The sequence below is a fragment of the Medicago sativa genome, chromosome 2 (assembly GCF_051527215.1).
Source record: "Medicago sativa cultivar Bolivia chromosome 2, Bolivia_mono, whole genome shotgun sequence".
In the NCBI taxonomy this organism is placed as follows: domain Eukaryota; kingdom Viridiplantae; phylum Streptophyta; class Magnoliopsida; order Fabales; family Fabaceae; genus Medicago; species Medicago sativa.
Window position 1 is genome coordinate 87355333 of NC_140750.1, and position 25416 is coordinate 87380748.

The window sequence follows — 25416 nt, forward strand, 5'->3', positions numbered from 1 at the left end:
AATTTTAGCGTGTGACAATTCGTTGGATAGGTAAACAACATAACTACGACTTCCATGGGATATTTTTGCATTCTCTAAAAATTCGGCCAAAATGGAGGTTAAGAAAATCTCCTCGTTAATTTAGGACATTACTCGTTTTCGACCCATTTTTACTAGGAAGGCCATAAAGTGGCCGATTTGTATTGAATCTTAGCATGTGACAATTCGTTGGATAGGTAAACAACATACCTACGATTTCCATGGGATATTTTTGCATTCTCTAAAAATTCGGCCAAAATGGAGGTTAAGAAAATCCCCTCGTTAATTTAGGACATTACTCGTTTTCGACCCTTTTTTACTAGGAAGGCCATAATGTGGCCGATTTGCATTGAATCTTAGCATGTGACAATTCGTTGGATAGGTAAACAACATAACTACGACTTCCATGGGATATTTTTGCATTATCTAAAAATTCGGCCAAAATGGAGGTTAAGAAAATCTCCTCGTTAATTTAGGACATTACTCGTTTTCGACCCATTTTTACTAGGAAGGCCATAAAGTGGCCGATTTGTATTGAATCTTAGCATGTGACAATTCGTTGCATAGGTAAACAACATAACTACGACTTCCATGGGATATTTTTGCATTCTCTAAAAATTCGGCCAAAACGGAGGTTAAGGAAATCTCCTCGTTAATTTAGGAAATTACTCGTTTTCGACCCTTTTTTACTAGGAAGGCCATAATGTGGCCGATTTGCATTGAATCTTAGCATGTGACAATTCGTTGGATAGATAAACAACATAACTACGACTTCCATGGGATATTTTCGCATTCTCTAAAAATTCGGCCAAAATGGAGGTTAAGAAAATCTCCTCGTTAATTTAGGACATAACTCGTTTTCAACCCTTTTTTAGTAGGAAGGCCATAATGTGGCCGATTTGCATTGAATCTTAGCGTGTGACAATTCGTTGGATAGGTAAACAACATAACTACGACTTCCATGGGATATTTTTGCATTCTCTAAAAATTCGGCCAAAATGGAGGTTAAGAAAATCTCCTCGTTAATTTAGGACATTACTCGTTTTCGACCCATTTTTACTAGGAAGGCCATAAAGTGGCCGATTTGTATTGAATCTTAGCATGTGACAATTCGTTGGATAGGTAAACAACATACCTACGATTTCCATGGGATATTTTTGCATTCTCTAAAAATTCGGCCAAAATGGAGGTTAAGAAAATCCCCTCGTTAATTTAGGACATTACTCGTTTTCGACCCTTTTTTACTAGGAAGGCCATAATGTGGCCGATTTGCATTGAATCTTAGCATGTGACAATTCGTTGGATAGGTAAACAACATAACTACGACTTCCATGGGATATTTTTGCATTATCTAAAAATTCGGCCAAAATGGAGGTTAAGAAAATCTCCTCGTTAATTTAGGACATTACTCGTTTTCGACCCATTTTTACTAGGAAGGCCATAAAGTGGCCGATTTGTATTGAATCTTAGCATGTGACAATTCGTTGGATAGGTAAACAACATAACTACGACTTCCATGGGATATTTTTGCATTCTCTAAAAATTCGGCCAAAACGGAGGTTAAGGAAATCTCCTCGTTAATTTAGGACATTAATCGTTTTCGACCCTTTTTTACTAGGAAGGCCATAATGTGGCCGATTTGCATTGAATCTTAGCATGTGACAATTCGTTGGATAGATAAACAACATAACTACGACTTCCATGGGATATTTTCGCATTCTCTAAAAATTCGGCCAAAATGGAGGTTAAGAAAATCTCCTCGTTAATTTAGGACATTACTCGTTTTCGACCCATTTTTACTAGGAAGGCCATAAAGTGGCCGATTTGTATTGAATCTTAGCATGTGACAATTTGTTGGATAGGTAAACAACATAACTACGACTTCCATGGGATATTTTTGCATTCTCTAAAAATTCGGCCAAAACGGAGGTTAAGAAAATCTCCTCGTTAATTTAGGACATTACTCGTTTTCGACCTTTTTTTACTAGGAAGGCCATAATGTAGCCGATTTGCATTGAATCTTAGCATGTGAAAATTCGTTGGATAGATAAACAACATAACTACGACTTCCATGGGATATTTTCGCATTCTCTAAAAATTCGGCCAAAATGGAGGTTAAGAAAATCTCCTCGTTAATTTAGGACATAACTCGTTTTCAACCCTTTTTTAGTAGGAAGGCCATAATGTGGCCGATTTGCATTGAATCTTAGCGTGTGACAATTCGTTGGATAGGTAAACAACATAACTACGACTTCCATGGGATATTTTTGCATTCTCTAAAAATTCGGCCAAAATGGAGGTTAAGAAAATCTCCTCGTTAATTTAGGACATCACTCGTTTTCGACCCATTTTTACTAGGAAGGCCATAAAGTGGCCGATTTGTATTGAATCTTAGCATGTGACAATTCGTTGGATAGGTAAACAACATACCTACGATTTCCATGGGATATTTTTGCATTCTCTAAAAATTCGGCCAAAAGGGAGGTTAAGAAAATCCCCTCGTTAATTTAGGACATTACTCGTTTTCGACCCTTTTTTACTAGGAAGGCCATAATGTGGCCGATTTGCATTGAATCTTAGCATGTGACAATTCGTTGGAAAGGTAAACAACATAACTACGACTTCCATGGGATATTTTTGCATTCTCTAAAAATTCGGCCAAAATGGAGGTTAAGAAAATCTCCTTGTTAATTTGGGACATTACTCGTTTTCGACCCTTTTTTAGTAGGAAGGCCACAATGTGGCCGATTTGCATTGAATCTTAGCGTGTGACAATTCGTTGGATAGGTAAACAACATAACTACGACTTCCATGGGATATTTTTGCATTCTCTAAAAATTCGGCCAAAATGGAGGTTAAGAAAATCTCCTCGTTAATTTAGGACATTACTCGTTTTCGACCCATTTTTACTAGGAAGGCCATAAAGTGGCCGATTTGTATTGAATCTTAGCATGTGACAATTCGTTGGATAGGTAAACAACATAACTACGACTTCCATGGGATATTTTTGCATTCTCTAAAAATTCGGCCAAAACGGAGGTTAAGAAAATCTCCTCGTTAATTTAGGACATTACTCGTTTTCGACCCATTTTTACTAGGAAGGCCATAAAGTGGCCGATTTGTATTGAATCTTAGCATGTGACAATTTGTTGGATAGGTAAACAACATAACTACGACTTCCATGGGATATTTTTGCATTCTCTAAAAATTCGGCCAAAACGGAGGTTAAGAAAATCTCCTCGTTAATTTAGGACATTACTCGTTTTCGACCCTTTTTTACTAGGAAGGCCATAATGTAGCCGATTTGCATTGAATCTTAGCATGTGAAAATTCGTTGGATAGATAAACAACATAACTACGACTTCCATGGGATATTTTCGCATTCTCTAAAAATTCGGCCAAAATGGAGGTTAAGAAAATCTCCTCGTTAATTTAGGACATAACTCGTTTTCAACCCTTTTTTAGTAGGAAGGCCATAATGTGGCCGATTTGCATTGAATCTTAGCGTGTGACAATTCGTTGGATAGGTAAACAACATAACTACGACTTCCATGGGATATTTTTGCATTCTCTAAAAATTCGGCCAAAATGGAGGTTAAGAAAATCTCCTCGTTAATTTAGGACATCACTCGTTTTCGACCCATTTTTACTAGGAAGGCCATAAAGTGGCCGATTTGTATTGAATCTTAGCATGTGACAATTCGTTGGATAGGTAAACAACATACCTACGATTTCCATGGGATATTTTTGCATTCTCTAAAAATTCGGCCAAAAGGGAGGTTAAGAAAATCCCCTCGTTAATTTAGGACATTACTCGTTTTCGACCCTTTTTTACTAGGAAGGCCATAATGTGGCCGATTTGCATTGAATCTTAGCATGTGACAATTCGTTGGAAAGGTAAACAACATAACTACGACTTCCATGGGATATTTTTGCATTCTCTAAAAATTCGGCCAAAATGGAGGTTAAGAAAATCTCCTTGTTAATTTGGGACATTACTCGTTTTCGACCCTTTTTTAGTAGGAAGGCCACAATGTGGCCGATTTGCATTGAATCTTAGCGTGTGACAATTCGTTGGATAGGTAAACAACATAACTACGACTTCCATGGGATATTTTTGCATTCTCTAAAAATTCGGCCAAAATGGAGGTTAAGAAAATCTCCTCGTTAATTTAGGACATTACTCGTTTTCGACCCATTTTTACTAGGAAGGCCATAAAGTGGCCGATTTGTATTGAATCTTAGCATGTGACAATTCGTTGGATAGGTAAACAACATAACTACGACTTCCATGGGATATTTTTGCATTCTCTAAAAATTCGGCCAAAACGGAGGTTAAGGAAATCTCCTCGTTAATTTAGGACATTACACGTTTTCGACCCTTTTTTACTAGGAAGGCCATAATGTGGCCGATTTGCATTGAATCTTAGCATGTGACAATTCGTTGGATAGATAAACAACATAACTACTACTTCCATGGGATATTTTCGCATTCTCTAAAAATTCGGCCAAAATGGAGGTTAAGAAAATCTCCTCGTTAATTTAGGACATTACTCGTTTTCGACCCATTTTTACTAGGAAGGCCATAAAGTGGCCGATTTGTATTGAATCTTAGCATGTGACAATTTGTTGGATAGGTAAACAACATAACTACGACTTCCATGGGATATTTTTGCATTCTCTAAAAATTCGGCCAAAACGGAGGTTAAGAAAATCTCCTCGTTAATTTAGGACATTACTCGTTTTCGACCCTTTTTTACTAGGAAGGCCATAATGTGGCCGATTTGCATTGAATCTTAGCATGTGACAATTCGTTGGATAGATAAACAACATAACTACGACTTCCATGGGATATTTTCGCATTCTCTAAAAATTCGGCCAAAATGGAGGTTAAGAAAATCTCCTCGTTAATTTAGGACATAACTCGTTTTCAACCCTTTTTTAGTAGGAAGGCCATAATGTGGCCGATTTGCATTGAATCTTAGCGTGTGACAATTCGTTGGATAGGTAAACAACATAACTACGACTTCCATGGGATATTTTTGCATTCTCTAAAAATTCGGCCAAAATGGAGGTTAAGAAAATCTCCTCGTTAATTTAGGACATTACTCGTTTTTGACCCATTTTTACTAGGAAGGCCATAAAGTGGCCGATTTGTATTGAATCTTAGCATGTGACAATTCGTTGGAAAGGTAAACAACATAACTACGACTTCCATGGGATATTTTTGCATTCTCTAAAAATTCGGCCAAAATGGAGGTTAAGAAAATCTCCTTGTTAATTTGGGACATTACTCGTTTTCGACCCTTTTTTAGTAGGAAGGCCATAATGTGGCCGATTTGCATTGAATCTTAGCGTGTGACAATTCGTTGGATAGGTAAACAACATAACTACGACTTCCATGGGATATTTTTGCATTCTCTAAAAATTCGGCCAAAATGGAGGTTAAGAAAATCTCCTCGTTAATTTAGGACATTACTCGTTTTCGACCCATTTTTACTAGGAAGGCCATAAAGTGGCCGATTTGTATTGAATCTTAGCATGTGACAATTTGTTGGATAGGTAAACAACATAACTACGACTTCCATGGGATATTTTTGCATTCTCTAAAAATTCGGCCAAAACGGAGGTTAAGAAAATCTCCTCGTTAATTTCGGACATTACTCGTTTTCGACCTTTTTTTACTAGGAAGGCCATAATGTAGCCGATTTGCATTGAATCTTAGCATGTGAAAATTCGTTGGATAGATAAACAACATAACTACGACTTCCATGGGATATTTTCGCATTCTCTAAAAATTCGGCCAAAATGGAGGTTAAGAAAATCTCCTCGTTAATTTAGGACATAACTCGTTTTCAACCCTTTTTTAGTAGGAAGGCCATAATGTGGCCGATTTGCATTGAATCTTAGCGTGTGACAATTCGTTGGATAGGTAAACAACATAACTACGACTTCCATGGGATATTTTTGCATTCTCTAAAAATTCGGCCAAAATGGAGGTTAAGAAAATCTCCTCGTTAATTTAGGACATCACTCGTTTTCGACCCATTTTTACTAGGAAGGCCATAAAGTGGCCGATTTGTATTGAATCTTAGCATGTGACAATTCGTTGGATAGGTAAACAACATACCTACGATTTCCATGGGATATTTTTGCATTCTCTAAAAATTCGGCCAAAAGGGAGGTTAAGAAAATCCCCTCGTTAATTTAGGACATTACTCGTTTTCGACCCTTTTTTACTAGGAAGGCCATAATGTGGCCGATTTGCATTGAATCTTAGCATGTGACAATTCGTTGGAAAGGTAAACAACATAACTACGACTTCCATGGGATATTTTTGCATTCTCTAAAAATTCGGCCAAAATGGAGGTTAAGAAAATCTCCTTGTTAATTTGGGACATTACTCGTTTTCGACCCTTTTTTAGTAGGAAGGCCACAATGTGGCCGATTTGCATTGAATCTTAGCGTGTGACAATTCGTTGGATAGGTAAACAACATAACTACGACTTCCATGGGATATTTTTGCATTCTCTAAAAATTCGGCCAAAATGGAGGTTAAGAAAATCTCCTCGTTAATTTAGGACATTACTCGTTTTCGACCCATTTTTACTAGGAAGGCCATAAAGTGGCCGATTTGTATTGAATCTTAGCATGTGACAATTCGTTGGATAGGTAAACAACATAACTACGACTTCCATGGGATATTTTTGCATTCTCTAAAAATTCGGCCAAAACGGAGGTTAAGAAAATCTCCTCGTTAATTTAGGACATTACTCGTTTTCGACCCATTTTTACTAGGAAGGCCATAAAGTGGCCGATTTGTATTGAATCTTAGCATGTGACAATTTGTTGGATAGGTAAACAACATAACTACGACTTCCATGGGATATTTTTGCATTCTCTAAAAATTCGGCCAAAACGGAGGTTAAGAAAATCTCCTCGTTAATTTAGGACATTACTCGTTTTCGACCCTTTTTTACTAGGAAGGCCATAATGTAGCCGATTTGCATTGAATCTTAGCATGTGAAAATTCGTTGGATAGATAAACAACATAACTACGACTTCCATGGGATATTTTCGCATTCTCTAAAAATTCGGCCAAAATGGAGGTTAAGAAAATCTCCTCGTTAATTTAGGACATAACTCGTTTTCAACCCTTTTTTAGTAGGAAGGCCATAATGTGGCCGATTTGCATTGAATCTTAGCGTGTGACAATTCGTTGGATAGGTAAACAACATAACTACGACTTCCATGGGATATTTTTGCATTCTCTAAAAATTCGGCCAAAATGGAGGTTAAGAAAATCTCCTCGTTAATTTAGGACATCACTCGTTTTCGACCCATTTTTACTAGGAAGGCCATAAAGTGGCCGATTTGTATTGAATCTTAGCATGTGACAATTCGTTGGATAGGTAAACAACATACCTACGATTTCCATGGGATATTTTTGCATTCTCTAAAAATTCGGCCAAAAGGGAGGTTAAGAAAATCCCCTCGTTAATTTAGGACATTACTCGTTTTCGACCCTTTTTTACTAGGAAGGCCATAATGTGGCCGATTTGCATTGAATCTTAGCATGTGACAATTCGTTGGAAAGGTAAACAACATAACTACGACTTCCATGGGATATTTTTGCATTCTCTAAAAATTCGGCCAAAATGGAGGTTAAGAAAATCTCCTTGTTAATTTGGGACATTACTCGTTTTCGACCCTTTTTTAGTAGGAAGGCCACAATGTGGCCGATTTGCATTGAATCTTAGCGTGTGACAATTCGTTGGATAGGTAAACAACATAACTACGACTTCCATGGGATATTTTTGCATTCTCTAAAAATTCGGCCAAAATGGAGGTTAAGAAAATCTCCTCGTTAATTTAGGACATTACTCGTTTTCGACCCATTTTTACTAGGAAGGCCATAAAGTGGCCGATTTGTATTGAATCTTAGCATGTGACAATTCGTTGGATAGGTAAACAACATAACTACGACTTCCATGGGATATTTTTGCATTCTCTAAAAATTCGGCCAAAACGGAGGTTAAGGAAATCTCCTCGTTAATTTAGGACATTACACGTTTTCGACCCTTTTTTACTAGGAAGGCCATAATGTGGCCGATTTGCATTGAATCTTAGCATGTGACAATTCGTTGGATAGATAAACAACATAACTACTACTTCCATGGGATATTTTCGCATTCTCTAAAAATTCGGCCAAAATGGAGGTTAAGAAAATCTCCTCGTTAATTTAGGACATTACTCGTTTTCGACCCATTTTTACTAGGAAGGCCATAAAGTGGCCGATTTGTATTGAATCTTAGCATGTGACAATTTGTTGGATAGGTAAACAACATAACTACGACTTCCATGGGATATTTTTGCATTCTCTAAAAATTCGGCCAAAACGGAGGTTAAGAAAATCTCCTCGTTAATTTAGGACATTACTCGTTTTCGACCCTTTTTTACTAGGAAGGCCATAATGTGGCCGATTTGCATTGAATCTTAGCATGTGACAATTCGTTGGATAGATAAACAACATAACTACGACTTCCATGGGATATTTTCGCATTCTCTAAAAATTCGGCCAAAATGGAGGTTAAGAAAATCTCCTCGTTAATTTAGGACATAACTCGTTTTCAACCCTTTTTTAGTAGGAAGGCCATAATGTGGCCGATTTGCATTGAATCTTAGCGTGTGACAATTCGTTGGATAGGTAAACAACATAACTACGACTTCCATGGGATATTTTTGCATTCTCTAAAAATTCGGCCAAAATGGAGGTTAAGAAAATCTCCTCGTTAATTTAGGACATTACTCGTTTTTGACCCATTTTTACTAGGAAGGCCATAAAGTGGCCGATTTGTATTGAATCTTAGCATGTGACAATTCGTTGGAAAGGTAAACAACATAACTACGACTTCCATGGGATATTTTTGCATTCTCTAAAAATTCGGCCAAAATGGAGGTTAAGAAAATCTCCTTGTTAATTTGGGACATTACTCGTTTTCGACCCTTTTTTAGTAGGAAGGCCATAATGTGGCCGATTTGCATTGAATCTTAGCGTGTGACAATTCGTTGGATAGGTAAACAACATAACTACGACTTCCATGGGATATTTTTGCATTCTCTAAAAATTCGGCCAAAATGGAGGTTAAGAAAATCTCCTCGTTAATTTAGGACATTACTCGTTTTTGACCCATTTTTACTAGGGAGGCCATAAAGTGGCCGATTTGTATTGAATCTTAGCATGTGACAATTCGTTGGAAAGGTAAACAACATAACTACGACTTCCATGGGATATTTTTGCATTCTCTAAAAATTCGGCCAAAATGGAGGTTAAGAAAATCTCCTCGTTAATTTAGGACATTACTCGTTTTCGACCCTTTTTTTATAAGGAAGGCCATAAAGTGGCCGGTTTGTATTGAATCTTAGCATGGGACAATTCGTTGGATAGGTAAACAACATAGCTACGACTTCCATGGGATATTTTTGCATTTTTTAAAAATTCAGCCAAAATGGAGGTTAAGAAAATCCTTGCGTTAATTTGGGACATTACTCGTTTTCGACCCTTTTTTACTAGGAAGGCCATAATGTGGCCAATTTGCATTGACTTTTTTACTAGGAAGGCCATAATGTTGCCGATTTGCATTGAATTTTAGCGTGTGACAATTCGTTGGATAGGTAAACAACATAACTACGACTTCCATGGGATATTTTTGCATTCTCTAAAAATTCGGCCAAAATGGAGGTTAAGAAAATCTCCTCGTTAATTTAGGACATAACTCGTTTTCAACCCTTTTTTAGTAGGAAGGCCATAATGTGGCCGATTTGCATTGAATCTTAGCGTGTGACAATTCGTTGGATAGGTAAACAACATAACTACGACTTCCATGGGATATTTTTGCATTCTCTAAAAATTCGGCCAAAATGGAGGTTAAGAAAATCTCCTCGTTAATTTAGGACATTACTCGTTTTTGACCCATTTTTACTAGGAAGGCCATAAAGTGGCCGATTTGTATTGAATCTTAGCATGTGACAATTCGTTGGAAAGGTAAACAACATAACTACGACTTCCATGGGATATTTTTGCATTCTCTAAAAATTCAGCCAAAATGGAGGTTAAGAAAATCTCCTTGTTAATTTGGGACATTACTCGTTTTCGACCCTTTTTTAGTAGGAAGGCCATAATGTGGCCGATTTGCATTGAATCTTAGCGTGTGACAATTCGTTGGATAGGTAAACAACATAACTACGACTTCCATGGGATATTTTTGCATTCTCTAAAAATTCGGCCAAAATGGAGGTTAAGAAAATCTCCTCGTTAATTTAGGACATTACTCGTTTTTGACCCATTTTTACTAGGGAGGCCATAAAGTGGCCGATTTGTATTGAATCTTAGCATGTGACAATTCGTTGGAAAGGTAAACAACATAACTACGACTTCCATGGGATATTTTTGCATTCTCTAAAAATTCGGCCAAAATGGAGGTTAAGAAAATCTCCTCGTTAATTTAGGACATTACTCGTTTTCGACCCTTTTTTTATAAGGAAGGCCATAAAGTGGCCGGTTTGTATTGAATCTTAGCATGGGACAATTCGTTGGATAGGTAAACAACATAGCTACGACTTCCATGGGATATTTTTGCATTTTTTAAAAATTCAGCCAAAATGGAGGTTAAGAAAATCCTTGCGTTAATTTGGGACATTACTCGTTTTCGACCCTTTTTTACTAGGAAGGCCATAATGTGGCCGATTTGCATTGACTTTTTTACTAGGAAGGCCATAATGTTGCCGATTTGCATTGAATTTTAGCGTGTGACAATTCGTTGGATAGGTAAACAACATAACTACGACTTCCATGGGATATTTTTGCATTCTCTAAAAATTCGGCCAAAATGGAGGTTAAGAAAATCTCCTCGTTAATTTAGGACCGTTTTCGACCCATTTTTACTAGGAAGGCCATAAAGTGGCCGATTTGTATTGAATCTTAGCATGTGACAATTCGTTGGAAAGGTAAACAACATAACTACGACTTCCATGGGATATTTTTGCATTCTCTAAAAATTCGGCCAAAATGGAGGTTAAGAAAATCTCCTTGTTAATTTGGGACATTACTCGTTTTCGACCCTTTTTTAGTAGGAAGGCCATAATGTGGCCGATTTGCAATGTATCTTAGCGTGTGACAATTCGTTGGATAGGTAAACAACATAACTACGACTTCCATGGGATATTTTTGCATTCTCTAAAAATTCGGCCAAAATGGAGGTTAAGAAAATCTCCTCGTTAATTTAGGACATTACTCGTTTTCGACCCATTTTTACTAGGAAGGCCATAAAGTGGCCGATTTGTATTGAATCTTAGCATGTGACAATTCGTTGGAAAGGTAAACAACATAACTACGACTTCCATGGGATATTTTTGCATTCTCTAAAAATTCGGCCAAAATGGAGGTTAAGAAAATCTCCTTGTTAATTTGGGACATTACTCGTTTTCGACCCTTTTTTAGTAGGAAGGCCATAATGTGGCCGATTTGCATTGAATCTTAGCGTGTGACAATTCGTTGGATAGGTAAACAACATAACTACGACTTCCATGGGATATTTTTGCATTCTCTAAAAATTCGGCCAAAATGGAGGTTAAGAAAATCTCCTCGTTAATTTAGGACATTACTCGTTTTCGACCCTTTTTTTATAAGGAAGGCCATAAAGTGGCCGGTTTGTATTGAATCTTAGCATGGGACAATTCGTTGGATAGGTAAACAACATAGCTACGACTTCCATGGGATATTTTTGCATTTTTTAAAAATTCAGCCAAAATGGAGGTTAAGAAAATCCTTGCGTTAATTTGGGACATTACTCGTTTTCGACCCTTTTTTACTAGGAAGGCCATAATGTGGCCGATTTGCATTGACTTTTTTACTAGGAAGGCCATAATGTGGCCGATTTGCATTGAATCTTAGCGTGTGACAATTCGTTGGATAGGTAAACAACATAACTACGACTTCCATGGGATATTTTTGCATTCTCTAAAAATTCGGCCAAAATGGAGGTTAAGAAAATCTCCTCGTTAATTTAGGACATAACTCGTTTTCGACCCATTTTTACTAGGAAGGCCATAAAGTGGCCGATTTGTATTGAATCTTAGCATGTGACAATTCGTTGGATAGGTAAACAACATACCTACGATTTCCATGGGATATTTTTGCATTCTCTAAAAATTCGGCAAAAAGGGAGGTTAAGAAAATCCCCTCGTTAATTTAGGACATTACTCGTTTTCGACCCTTTTTTACTAGGAAGGCCATAATGTGGCCGATTTGCATTGAATCTTAGCATGTGACAATTCGTTGGAAAGGTAAACAACATAACTACGACTTCCATGGGATATTTTTGCATTCTCTAAAAATTCGGCCAAAATGGAGGTTAAGAAAATCTCCTTGTTAATTTGGGACATTACTCGTTTTCGACCCTTTTTTAGTAGGAAGGCCATAATGTGGCCGATTTGCATTGAATCTTAGCGTGTGACAATTCGTTGGATAGGTAAACAACATAACTACGACTTCCATGGGATATTTTTGCATTCTCTAAAAATTCGGCCAAAATGGAGGTTAAGAAAATCTCCTCGTTAATTTAGGACATTACTCGTTTTCGACCCATTTTTACTAGGAAGGCCATAAAGTGGCCGATTTGTATTGAATCTTAGCATGTGACAATTCGTTGGATAGGTAAACAACATACCTACGATTTCCATGGGATATTTTTGCATTCTCTAAAAATTCGGCCAAAAGGGAGGTTAAGAAAATCCCCTCGTTAATTTAGGACATTACTCGTTTTCGACCCTTTTTTACTAGGAAGGCCATAATGTGGCCGATTTGCATTGAATCTTAGCATGTGACAATTCGTTGGATAGGTAAACAACATAACTACGACTTCCATGGGATATTTTTGCATTCTTTAAAAATTCGGCCAAAATGGAGGTTAAGAAAATCTCCTTGTTAATTTGGGACATTACTCGTTTTCGACCCTTTTTTAGTAGGAAGGCCATAATGTGGCCGATTTGCATTGAATCTTAGAGTGTGACAATTCGTTGGATAGGTAAACAACATAACTACGACTTCCATGGGATATTTTTGCATTCTCTAAAAATTCGGCCAAAATGGAGGTTAAGAAAATCTCCTTGTTAATTTGGGACATTACTCGTTTTCGACCCTTTTTTAGTAGGAAGGCCATAATGTGGCCGATTTGCATTGAATCTTAGCGTGTGACAATTCGTTGGATAGGTAAACAACATAACTACGACTTCCATGGGATATTTTTGCATTCTCTAAAAATTCGGCCAAAATGGAGGTTAAGAAAATCTCCTCGTTAATTTAGGACATTACCGTTTTCGACCCATTTTTACTAGGAAGGCCATAAAGTGGCCGATTTGTATTGAATCTTAGCATGTGACAATTCGTTGGATAGGTAAACAATATACCTACGATTTCCATGGGATATTTTTGCATTCTCTAAAAATTCGGCCAAAATGGAGGTTAAGAAAATCCCCTCGTTAATTTAGGACATTACTCGTTTTCGACCCTTTTTTACTAGGAAGGCCATAATGTGGCCGATTTGCATTGAATCTTAGCATGTGACAATTCGTTGGATAGGTAAACAACATAACTACGACTTCCATGGGATATTTTTGCATTATCTAAAAATTCGGCCAAAATGGAGGTTAAGAAAATCTCCTCGTTAATTTAGGACATTACTCGTTTTCGACCCATTTTTACTAGGAAGGCCATAAAGTGGCCGATTTGTATTGAATCTTAGCATGTGACAATTCGTTGGATAGGTAAACAACATAACTACGACTTCCATGGGATATTTTTGCATTCTCTAAAAATTCGGCCAAAACGGAGGTTAAGGAAATCTCCTCGTTAATTTAGGACATTACTCGTTTTCGACCCTTTTTTACTAGGAAGGCCATAATGTGGCCGATTTGCATTGAATCTTAGCATGTGACAATTCGTTGGATAGATAAACAACATAACTACGACTTCCATGGGATATTTTCGCATTCTCTAAAAATTCGGCCAAAATGGAGGTTAAGAAAATCTCCTCGTTAATTTAGGACATTACTCGTTTTCGACCCATTTTTACTAGGAAGGCCATAAAGTGGCCGATTTGTATTGAATCTTAGCATGTGACAATTTGTTGGATAGGTAAACAACATAACTACGACTTCCATGGGATATTTTTGCATTCTCTAAAAATTCGGCCAAAACGGAGGTTAAGAAAATCTCCTCGTTAATTTAGGACATTACTCGTTTTCGACCCTTTTTTACTAGGAAGGCCATAATGTGGCCGATTTGCATTGAATCTTAGCATGTGACAATTCGTTGGATAGATAAACAACATAACTACGACTTCCATGGGATATTTTCGCATTCTCTAAAAATTCGGCCAAAATGGAGGTTAAGAAAATCTCCTCTTTAATTTAGGACATAACTCGTTTTCAACCCTTTTTTAGTAGGAAGGCCATAATGTGGCCGATTTGCATTGAATCTTAGCGTGTGACAATTCGTTGGATAGGTAAACAACATAACTACGACTTCCATGGGATATTTTTGCATTCTCTAAAAATTCGGCCAAAATGGAGGTTAAGAAAATCTCCTCGTTAATTTAGGACATTACTCGTTTTCGACCCATTTTTACTAGGAAGGCCATAAAGTGGCCGATTTGTATTGAATCTTAGCATGTGACAATTCGTTGGAAAGGTAAACAACATAACTACGACTTCCATGGGATATTTTTGCATTCTCTAAAAATTCGGCCAAAATGGAGGTTAAGAAAATCTCCTTGTTAATTTGGGACATTACTCGTTTTCGACCCTTTTTTAGTAGGAAGGCCATAATGTGGCCGATTTGCATTGAATCTTAGCGTGTGACAATTCGTTGGATAGGTAAACAACATAACTACGACTTCCATGGGATATTTTTGCATTCTCTAAAAATTCGGCCAAAATGGAGGTTAAGAAAATCTCCTCGTTAATTTAGGACATTACTCGTTTTCGACCCTTTTTTTATAAGGAAGGCCATAAAGTGGCCGGTTTGTATTGAATCTTAGCATGGGACAATTCGTTGGATAGGTAAACAACATAGCTACGACTTCCATGGGATATTTTTGCATTTTTTAAAAATTCAGCCAAAATGGAGGTTAAGAAAATCCTTGCGTTAATTTGGGACATTACTCGTTTTCGACCCTTTTTTACTAGGAAGGCCATAATGTGGCCGATTTGCATTGACTTTTTTACTAGGAAGGCCATAATGTTGCCGATTTGCATTGAATTTTAGCGTGTGACAATTCGTTGGATAGGTAAACAACATAACTACGACTTCCATGGGATATTTTTGCATTCTCTAAAAATTCGGCCAAAATGGAGGTTAAGAAAATCTCCTCGTTAATTTAGGACATAACTCGTTTTCGACCCATTTTTACTAGGAAGGCCATAAAGTGGAAGATTTGTATTGAATCTTAGCATGTGACAATTCGTTGGATAGGTAAACAACATACCTACGATTTCCATGGGATATTTTTGCATTCTCTAAAAATTCGGCAAAAAGGGAGGTTAAGAAAATCCCCTCGTTAATTTAGGACATTACTCGTTTTCGACCCTTTTTTACTAGGAAGGCCATAATGTGGCCGATTTGCATTGAATCTTAGCATGTGACAATTCGTTGGAAAGGTAAACAACATAACTACGACTTCCATGGGATATTTTTGCATTCTCTAACAATTCGGCCAAAATGGAGGTTAAGAAAATCTCCTTGTTAATTTGGGACATTACTCGTTTTCGACCCTTTTTTAGTAGGAAGGCCATAATGTGGCCGATTTGCATTGAATCTTAGCGTGTGACAATTCGTTGGATAGGTAAACAACATAACTACGACTTCCATGGGATATTTTTGCATTCTCTAAAAATTCGGCCAAAATGGAGGTTAAGAAAATCTCCTCGTTAATTTAGGACATTACTCGTTTTCGACCCATTTTTACTAGGAAGGCCATAAAGTGGCCGATTTGTATTGAATCTTAGCATGTGACAATTCGTTGGATAGGTAAACAACATACCTACGATTTCCATGGGATATTTTTGCATTCTCTAAAAATTCGGCCAAAAGGGAGGTTAAGAAAATCCCCTCGTTAATTTAGGACATTACTCGTTTTCGACCCTTTTTTACTAGGAAGGCCATAATGTGGCCGATTTGCATTGAATCTTAGCATGTGACAATTCGTTGGAAAGGTAAACAACATAACTACGACTTCCATGGGATATTTTTGCATTCTCTAAAAATTCGGCCAAAATGGAGGTTAAGAAAATCTCCTTGTTAATTTGGGACATTACTCGTTTTCGACCCTTTTTTAGTAGGAAGGCCATAATGTGGCCGATTTGCATTGAATCTTAGCGTGTGACAATTCGTTGGATAGGTAAACAACATAACTACGACTTCCATGGGATATTTTTGCATTCTCTAAAAATTCGGCCAAAATGGAGGTTAAGAAAATCTCCTCGTTAATTTAGGACATAACTCGTTTTCGACCCATTTTTACTAGGAAGGCCATAAAGTGGAAGATTTGTATTGAATCTTAGCATGTGACAATTCGTTGGATAGGTAAACAACATACCTACGATTTCCATGGGATATTTTTGCATTCTCTAAAAATTCGGCAAAAAGGGAGGTTAAGAAAATCCCCTCGTTAATTTAGGACATTACTCGTTTTCGACCCTTTTTTACTAGGAAGGCCATAATGTGGCCGATTTGCATTGAATCTTAGCGTGTGACAATTCGTTGGATAGGTAAACAACATAACTACGACTTCCATGGGATATTTTTGCATTCTCTAAAAATTCGGCCAAAATGGAGGTTAAGAAAATCTCCTCGTTAATTTAGGACATTACTCGTTTTCGACCCATTTTTACTAGGAAGGCCATAAAGTGGCCGATTTGTATTGAATCTTAGCATGTGACAATTCGTTGGATAGGTAAACAACATACCTACGATTTCCATGGGATATTTTTGCATTCTCTAAAAATTCGGCCAAAAGGGAGGTTAAGAAAATCCCCTCGTTAATTTAGGACATTACTCGTTTTCGACCCTTTTTTACTAGGAAGGCCATAATGTGGCCGATTTGCATTGAATCTTAGCATGTGACAATTCGTTGGAAAGGTAAACAACATAACTACGACTTCCATGGGATATTTTTGCATTCTCTAAAAATTCGGCCAAAATGGAGGTTAAGAAAATCTCCTTGTTAATTTGGGACATTACTCGTTTTCGACCCTTTTTTAGTAGGAAGGCCATAATGTGGCCGATTTGCATTGAATCTTAGCGTGTGACAATTCGTTGGATAGGTAAACAACATAACTACGACTTCCATGGGATATTTTTGCATTCTCTAAAAATTCGGCCAAAATGGAGGTTAAGAAAATCTCCTCGTTAATTTAGGACATTACTCGTTTTCGACCCTTTTTTTATAAGGAAGGCCATAAAGTGGCCGGTTTGTATTGAATCTTAGCATGGGACAATTCGTTGGATAGGTAAACAACATAGCTACGACTTCCATGGGATATTTTTGCATTTTTTAAAAATTCAGCCAAAATGGAGGTTAAGAAAATCCTTGCGTTAATTTGGGACATTACTCGTTTTCGACCCTTTTTTACTAGGAAGGCCATAATGTGGCCGATTTGCATTGACTTTTTTACTAGGAAGGCCATAATGTTGCCGATTTGCATTGAATTTTAGCGTGTGACAATTCGTTGGATAGGTAAACAACATAACTACGACTTCCATGGGATATTTTTGCATTCTCTAAAAATTCGGCCAAAATGGAGGTTAAGAAAATCTCCTCGTTAATTTAGGACATTACTCGTTTTCGACCCATTTTTACTAGGAAGGCCATAAAGTGGCCGATTTGTATTGAATCTTAGCATGTGACAATTCGTTGGATAGGTAAACAACATACCTACGATTTCCATGGGATATTTTTGCATTCTCTAAAAATTCGGCCAAAAGGGAGGTTAAGAAAATCCCCTCGTTAATTTAGGACATTACTCGTTTTCGACCCTTTTTTACTAGGAAGGCCATAATGTGGCCGATTTGCATTGAATCTTAGCATGTGACAATTCGTTGGAAAGGTAAACAACATAACTACGACTTCCATGGGATATTTTTGCATTCTCTAAAAATTCGGCCAAAATGGAGGTTAAGAAAATCTCCTCGTTAATTTAGGACATTACTCGTTTTCGACCCATTTTTACTAGGAAGGCCATAAAGTGGCCGATTTGTATTGAATCTTAGCATGTGACAATTCGTTGGATAGGTAAACAACATACCTACGATTTCCATGGGATATTTTTGCATTCTCTAAAAATTCGGCCAAAAGGGAGGTTAAGAAAATCCCCTCGTTAATTTAGGACATTACTCGTTTTCGACCCTTTTTTACTAGGAAGGCCATAATGTGGCCGATTTGCATTGAATCTTAGCATGTGACAATTCGTTGGAAAGGTAAACAACATAACTACGACTTCCATGGGATATTTTTGCATTCTCTAAAAATTCGGCCAAAATGGAGGTTAAGAAAATCTCCTTGTTAATTTGGGACATTACTCGTTTTCGACCCTTTTTTAGTAGGAAGGCCATAATGTGGCCGATTTGCATTGAATCTTAGCGTGTGACAATTCGTTGGATAGGTAAACAACATAACTACGACTTCCATGGGATATTTTTGCATTCTCTAAAAATTCGGCCAAAATGGAGGTTAAGAAAATCTCCTCGTTAATTTAGGACATAACTCGTTTTCGACCCATTTTTACTAGGAAGGCCATAAAGTGGAAGATTTGTATTGAATCTTAGCATGTGACAATTCGTTGGATAGGTAAACAACATACCTACGATTTCCATGGGATATTTTTGCATTCTCTAAAAATTCGGCAAAAAGGGAGGTTAAGAAAATCCCCTCGTTAATTTAGGACATTACTCGTTTTCGACCCTTTTTTACTAGGAAGGCCATAATGTGGCCGATTTGCATTGAATCTTAGCGTGTGACAATTCGTTGGATAGGTAAACAACATAACTACGACTTCCATGGGATATTTTTGCATTCTCTAAAAATTCGGCCAAAATGGAGGTTAAGAAAATCTCCTCGTTAATTTAGGACATTACTCGTTTTCGACCCATTTTTACTAGGAAGGCCATAAAGTGGCCGATTTGTATTGAATCTTAGCATGTGACAATTCGTTGGATAGGTAAACAACATACCTACGATTTCCATGGGATATTTTTGCATTCTCTAAAAATTCGGCCAAAAGGGAGGTTAAGAAAATCCCCTCGTTAATTTAGGACATTACTCGTTTTCGACCCTTTTTTACTAGGAAGGCCATAATGTGGCCGATTTGCATTGAATCTTAGCATGTGACAATTCGTTGGAAAGGTAAACAACATAACTACGACTTCCATGGGATATTTTTGCATTCTCTAAAAATTCGGCCAAAATGGAGGTTAAGAAAATCTCCTTGTTAATTTGGGACATTACTCGTTTTCGACCCTTTTTTAGTAGGAAGGCCATAATGTGGCCGATTTGCATTGAATCTTAGCGTGTGACAATTCGTTGGATAGGTAAGCAACATAACTACGACTTCCATGGGATATTTTTGCATTCTCTAAAAATTCGGCCAAAATGGAGGTTAAGAAAATCTCCTCGTTAATTTAGGACATTACTCGTTTTCGACCCTTTTTTTATAAGGAAGGCAATAAAGTGGCCGGTTTGTATTGAATCTTAGCATGGGACAATTCGTTGGATAGGTAAACAACATAGCTACGACTTCCATGGGATATTTTTGCATTTTTTAAAAATTCAGCCAAAATGGAGGTTAAGAAAATCCTTGCGTTAATTTGGGACATTACTCGTTTTCGACCCTTTTTTACTAGGAAGGCCATAATGTGGCCGATTTGCATTGACTTTTTTACTAGGAAGGCCATAATGTTGCCGATTTGCATTGAATTTTAGCGTGTGACAATTCGTTGGATAGGTAAACAACATAACTACGACTTCCATGGGATATTTTTGCATTCTCTAAAAATTCGGCCAAAATGGAGGTTAAGAAAATCTCCTCGTTAATTTAGGACATTACTCGTTTTCGACCCATTTTTACTAGGAAGGCCATAAAGTGGCCGATTTGTATTGAATCTTAGCATGTGACAATTCGTTGGATAGGTAAACAACATACCTACGATTTCCATGGGATATTTTTGCATTCTCTAAAAATTCGGCCAAAAGGGAGGTTAAGAAAATCCCCTCGTTAATTTAGGACATTACTCGTTTTCGACCCTTTTTTACTAGGAAGGCCATAATGTGGCCGATTTGCATTGAATCTTAGCATGTGACAATTCGTTGGAAAGGTAAACAACATAACTACGACTTCCATGGGATATTTTTGCATTCTCTAAAAATTCGGCCAAAATGGAGGTTAAGAAAATCTCCTTGTTAATTTGGGACATTACTCGTTTTCGACCCTTTTTTAGTAGGAAGGCCATAATGTGGCCGATTTGCATTGAATCTTAGCGTGTGACAATTCGTTGGATAGGTAAACAACATAACTACGACTTCCATGGGATATTTTTGCATTCTCTAAAAATTCGGCCAAAATGGAGGTTAAGAAAATCTCCTCGTTAATTTAGGACATTACTCGTTTTCGACCCTTTTTTTATAAGGAAGGCCATAAAGTGGCCGGTTTGTATTGAATCTTAGCATGGGACAATTCGTTGGATAGGTAAACAACATAGCTACGACTTCCATGGGATATTTTTGCATTTTTTAAAAATTCAGCCAAAATGGAGGTTAAGAAAATCCTTGCGTTAATTTGGGACATTACTCGTTTTCGACCCTTTTTTACTAGGAAGGCCATAATGTGGCCGATTTGCATTGACTTTTTTACTAGGAAGGCCATAATGTTGCCGATTTGCATTGAATTTTAGCGTGTGACAATTCGTTGGATAGGTAAACAACATAACTACGACTTCCATGGGATATTTTTGCATTCTCTAAAAATTCGGCCAAAATGGAGGTTAAGAAAATCTCCTCGTTAATTTAGGACATTACTCGTTTTCGACCCATTTTTACTAGGAAGGCCATAAAGTGGCCGATTTGTATTGAATCTTAGCATGTGACAATTCGTTGCATAGGTAAACATCATAACTACGACTTCCATGGGATATTTTTGCATTCTCTAAAAATTCGGCCAAAACGGAGGTTAAGGAAATCTCCTCGTTAATTTAGGACATTACTCGTTTTCGACCCTTTTTTACTAGGAAGGCCATAATGTGGCCGATTTGCATTGAATCTTAGCATGTGACAATTCGTTGGATAGATAAACAACATAACTACGACTTCCATGGGATATTTTCGCATTCTCTAAAAATTCGGCCAAAATGGAGGTTAAGAAAATCTCCTCGTTAATTTAGGACATAACTCGTTTTCAACCCTTTTTTAGTAGGAAGGCCATAATGTGGCCGATTTGCATTGAATCTTAGCGTGTGACAATTCGTTGGATAGGTAAACAACATAACTACGACTTCCATGGGATATTTTTGCATTCTCTAAAAATTCGGCCAAAATGGAGGTTAAGAAAATCTCCTCGTTAATTTAGGACATTACTCGTTTTCGACCCATTTTTACTAGGAAGGCCATAAAGTGGCCGATTTGTATTGAATCTTAGCATGTGACAATTCGTTGGATAGGTAAACAACATACCTACGATTTCCATGGGATATTTTTGCATTCTCTAAAAATTCGGCCAAAAGGGAGGTTAAGAAAATCCCCTCGTTAATTTAGGACATTACTCGTTTTCGACCCTTTTTTACTAGGAAGGCCATAATGTGGCCGATTTGCATTGAATCTTAGCATGTGACAATTCGTTGGAAAGGTAAACAACATAACTACGACTTCCATGGGATATTTTTGCATTCTCTAAAAATTCGGCCAAAATGGAGGTTAAGAAAATCTCCTTGTTAATTTGGGACATTACTCGTTTTCGACCCTTTTTTAGTAGGAAGGCCATAATGTGGCCGATTTGCATTGAATCTTAGCGTGTGACAATTCGTTGGATAGGTAAACAACATAACTACGACTTCCATGGGATATTTTTGCATTCTCTAAAAATTCGGCCAAAATGGAGGTTAAGAAAATCTCCTCGTTAATTTAGGACATTACTCGTTTTCGACCCTTTTTTTATAAGGAAGGCCATAAAGTGGCCGGTTTGTATTGAATCTTAGCATGGGACAATTCGTTGGATAGGTAAACAACATAGCTACGACTTCCATGGGATATTTTTGCATTTTTTAAAAATTCAGCCAAAATGGAGGTTAAGAAAATCCTTGCGTTAATTTGGGACATTACTCGTTTTCGACCCTTTTTTACTAGGAAGGCCATAATGTGGCCGATTTGCATTGACTTTTTTACTAGGAAGGCCATAATGTTGCCGATTTGCATTGAATTTTAGCGTGTGACAATTCGTTGGATAGGTAAACAACATAACTACGACTTCCATGGGATATTTTTGCATTCTCTAAAAATTCGGCCAAAATGGAGGTTAAGAAAATCTCCTCGTTAATTTAGGACATTACTCGTTTTCGACCCATTTTTACTAGGAAGGCCATAAAGTGGCCGATTTGTATTGAATCTTAGCATGTGACAATTCGTTGCATAGGTAAACATCATAACTACGACTTCCATGGGATATTTTTGCATTCTCTAAAAATTCGGCCAAAACGGAGGTTAAGGAAATCTCCTCGTTAATTTAGGACATTACTCGTTTTCGACCCTTTTTTACTAGGAAGGCCATAATGTGGCCGATTTGCATTGAATCTTAGCATGTGACAATTCGTTGGATAGATAAACAACATAACTACGACTTCCATGGGATATTTTCGCATTCTCTAAAAATTCGGCCAAAATGGAGGTTAAGAAAATCTCCTCGTTAATTTAGGACATAACTCGTTTTCAACCCTTTTTTAGTAGGAAGGCCATAATGTGGCCGATTTGCATTGAATCTTAGCGTGTGACAATTCGTTGGATAGGTAAACAACATAACTACGACTTCCATGGGATATTTTTGCATTCTCTAAAAATTCGGCCAAAATGGAGGTTAAGAAAATCTCCTCGTTAATTTAGGACATTACTCGTTTTCGACCCATTTTTACTAGGAAGGCCATAAAGTGGCCGATTTGTATTGAATCTTAGCATGTGACAAATCGTTGGATAGGTAAACAACATACCTACGATATCCATGGGATATTTTTGCATTCTCTAAAAATTCGGCCAAAATGGAGGCTAAGAAAATCCCCTCGTTAATTTAGGACATTACTCGTTTTCGACCCTTTTTTACTAGGAAGGCCATAATGTGGCCGATTTGCATTGAATCTTAGCATGTGACAATTCGTTGGAAAGGTAAACAACATAACTACGACTTCCATGGGATATTTTTGCATTCTCTAAAAATTCGGCCAAAATGGAGGTTAAGAAAATCTCCTCGTTAATTTAGGACATTACTCGTTTTCGACCCATTTTTACTAGGAAGGCCATAAAGTGGCCGATTTGTATTGAATCTTAGCATGTGACAATTCGTTGCATAGGTAAACATCATAACTACGACTTCCATGGGATATTTTTGCATTCTCTAAAAATTCGGCCAAAACGGAGGTTAAGGAAATCTCCTCGTTAATTTAGGACATTACTCGTTTTCGACCCTTTTTTACTAGGAAGGCCATAATGTGGCCGATTTGCATTGAATCTTAGCATGTGACAATTCGTTGGATAGATAAACAACATAACTACGACTTCCATGGGATATTTTCGCATTCTCTAAAAATTCGGCCAAAATGGAGGTTAAGAAAATCTCCTCGTTAATTTAGGACATAACTCGTTTTCAACCCTTTTTTAGTAGGAAGGCCATAATGTGGCCGATTTGCATTGAATCTTAGCATGTGACAATTCGTTGGATAGATAAACAACATAACTACGACTTCCATGGGATATTTTCGCATTCTCTAAAAATTCGGCCAAAATGGAGGTTAAGAAAATCTCCTCGTTAATTTAGGACATAACTCGTTTTCAACCCTTTTTTAGTAGGAAGGCCATAATGTGGCCGATTTGCATTGAATCTTAGCGTGTGACAATTCGTTGGATAGGTAAACAACATAACTACGACTTCCATGGGATATTTTTGCATTCTCTAAAAATTTGGCCAAAATGGAGGTTAAGAAAATATCCTCGTTAATTTGGGACATTACTCGTTTTCGACCCTTTTTTAGTAGGAAGGCCATAATGTAGCCGATTTGCATTGAATCTAAGCGTGTGACAATTCGTTGGATAGGTAAAAAAACATAACTACGACTTCCATGGGATATTTTTGCATTCTCTAAAAATTCGGCCAAAATGGAGGTTAAGAAAATCTCCTCGTTAATTTAGGACATTACTCGTTTTCGACCCATTTTTACTAGGAAGGCCATAAAGTGGCCGATTTGTATTGAATCTTAGCATGTGACAATTCGTTGGATAGGTAAACAACATACCTACGATTTCCGTGGGATATTTTTGCATTCTCTAAAAATTCGGCCAAAATGGAGGTTAAGAAAATCTCCTCGTTAATTTAGGACATTACTCGTTTTCGACCCATTTTTACTAGGAAGGCCATAAAGTGGCCGATTTGTATTGAATCTTAGCATGTGACAATTCGTTGGATAGGTAAACAACATACCTACAATTTCCATGGGATATTTTTGCATTCTCTAAAAATTCGTCCAAAATGGAGGTTAAGAAAATCTCCTTGTTAATTTAGGACATTACTCGTTTTCGACCCATTTTTACTAGGAAGGCCATAAAGTGGCCGATTTGTATTGAATCTTAGCATGTGACAATTCGTTGGATAGGTAAACAACATACCTACAATGTCCATGGGATATTTTTGAATTCTCTAAAAATTCGGCCAAAACGGAGGTTAAGGAAATCTCCTCGTTAATTTGGGACATTACTCGTTTTCAACCCTTTTTTAGTAGGAAGGCCATAATGTGGCCGATTTGCATTGAATCTTAGCGTGTGACAATTCGTTGGATAGGTAAACAACATAACTACGACTTCCATGGGATATTTTTGCATTCTCTAAAAATTTGGCCAAAATGGAGGTTAAGAAAATATCCTCGTTAATTTGGGACATTACTCGTTTTCGACCCTTTTTTAGTAGGAAGGCCATAATGTAGCCGATTTGCATTGAATCTAAGCGTGTGACAATTCGTTGGATAGGTAAAAAAACATAACTACGACTTCCATGGGATATTTTTGCATTCTCTAAAAATTCGGCCAAAATGGAGGTTAA